Raw genomic sequence first — 1818 nt, forward strand, 5'->3', positions numbered from 1 at the left:
AATCTTATTTCAGCACATTTCAGCATCAAGGGATTTCAAAGTGCTTTACATAATAAATCATTATATTAATTCAAGTGCCATTGTTAAATTCTTAATTGATTGCATTTCAAAAGCAACTCTAACCAGCTGGGATTTTAGTCTAGATTTAAAGGAAGGCAGTGTTTCAGCAGTTTTGCAGTTTTCTGGAAGCTTGTTCCAGATTTGTTGTGCATAGAAGCTGAATGCTGCTTCTCATCATCTGGTTCTAGCTCTGGGGATGCAGAGCAGTCTCTCAGAAGACCCTGACTGTATTAATATTTGACTGTATTTATAACTGAAGCCAGCGCTCTTCCAGCTGAGTTTGAATGGAATTGTAATCCTTCTTCCAATGCCAAATATTCATCCACAGTAAATCCCAAATATTTGTTTTTGCAATAGACAAATCTGTAGGCCCAAAACAAAATGTAAATGTTATCAATGCACTACTCCGTTTTCTGAAAGAAATAACTTCAGTTTATTCATTTCAGTAAACTATTGCTCCTCTAGTATCTAGTTGATAGGCACTAGAGGATCAGCACTTTGAGACTTGGGGAGTGGTTTAATAATAGATTTTGCCATTTAGATGGGCAAAAACCTTGTTCACAATATGTGGACAAAAGCTTGAACAGCCTGGTTCATTTCACATTGTATTCAATCTTTTATTCAGACTTCATTTGACAGATTACTGTAACCCATAACCTTCCCACATTTTAACTTATCAATAGGTTTATGAAGTTAATTTTCTGAAATGTGAGAGTTTAATTGAAGATTTGAGGAACTCATTGGCATAAAACTTCAATTTGATTCTTAATAGCTACTGTCCTTTCTAAATAAGATTAATCCCATTCAGGAGAGGCAAAACTAGCAGAAAATATATTTCCAAAGTCAGTTTGCCACTTGTGCAAAACCTTGTTAATAACAAGACATAAGGAGCCATCCTCCTGAACCACTTCTAAGGGAATCTTTTTAGTTTTTCTGGAGCCTAGTTGAGTTATCAAGTTCCAAAATGCCTGAGGGTTATGAGTTTGACTTGTATATAAATAAATCCAGTTTCTGACAAAGTGGTAGAGTTCTTTCCAATTAGTTACTCAAAGTACTTACAACTAATAAAAAAGGGTCTAATAACTGGACATTCCCAAAGACAATGTATCAAAGTAATTTTGACAATTTCAACATAGTAAATGAAGTTTGAGACCAAATATATAAAATTTTACTAATGTCCTATGAAATCTTTGCCTTATTGTAGAAGTTTACACTAGAAAGTATGAACACATACTTTATAGTGTTCATTCCTCATCCACAAACAAGTATTTTTATAGTTACTGCTGTAAAAACTTCTTTTTTGCTTTGTATCTTTTCTCTTTTTGGACAAAAAACAAACTTATATATTGTTACATAGCCAATATACAAATGGATAATTTGTCGGAAGGAAAAAAAAAAACAATTTTATGGTTTTTAAATGTTTTTTTTTTTTATCACAGTTCTTGCCAGAAAAAGATTTAAATGTGTTGGTAAACAACATCAGATATATTAATTAAGCTTACTTTTTTCTGCTATATTTCAGCCAGTTTTAAATTAGCCTAAAAATGATCAGTTTTGGTAATTTCTGCTGTATCCCCTCATCCTGGAGTGTGTATGTCGCTCCATCCTATCTAAGAGGGGACCTGTGTCGTTCTTCACCAGCCAACAGTGGACCTCTGTCGTTCTGTACAGACAAAGTGGGGACCTTAATTTTTCCTGTAATGCCTTTGACATGTTCTGGAACTAAAAAAAATATACACACATTTATTAATTTATTTC

The 1818-nt window shown here is 33.3% G+C and overlaps 1 long non-coding RNA gene across 1 annotated transcript; it reads right to left on the reverse strand.

Moving 5' to 3' along the window:
* Nucleotides 1-1632: 1632 nt before the first annotated feature.
* LOC107835327 (uncharacterized) lies at nucleotides 1633-1812 on the reverse strand. The gene is made up of 2 exons (XR_001661135.1): nucleotides 1714-1812; nucleotides 1633-1682 (listed from the first exon to the last, which is right to left on the reverse strand). It is a non-coding gene; the product is annotated as an uncharacterized LOC107835327 (long non-coding RNA).
* Between the last annotated feature and the right edge of the window lie 6 nt (nucleotides 1813-1818).

The sequence above is a fragment of the Poecilia formosa genome, unplaced genomic scaffold (assembly GCF_000485575.1).
Source record: "Poecilia formosa unplaced genomic scaffold, Poecilia_formosa-5.1.2 Scaffold1632, whole genome shotgun sequence".
In the NCBI taxonomy this organism is placed as follows: domain Eukaryota; kingdom Metazoa; phylum Chordata; class Actinopteri; order Cyprinodontiformes; family Poeciliidae; genus Poecilia; species Poecilia formosa.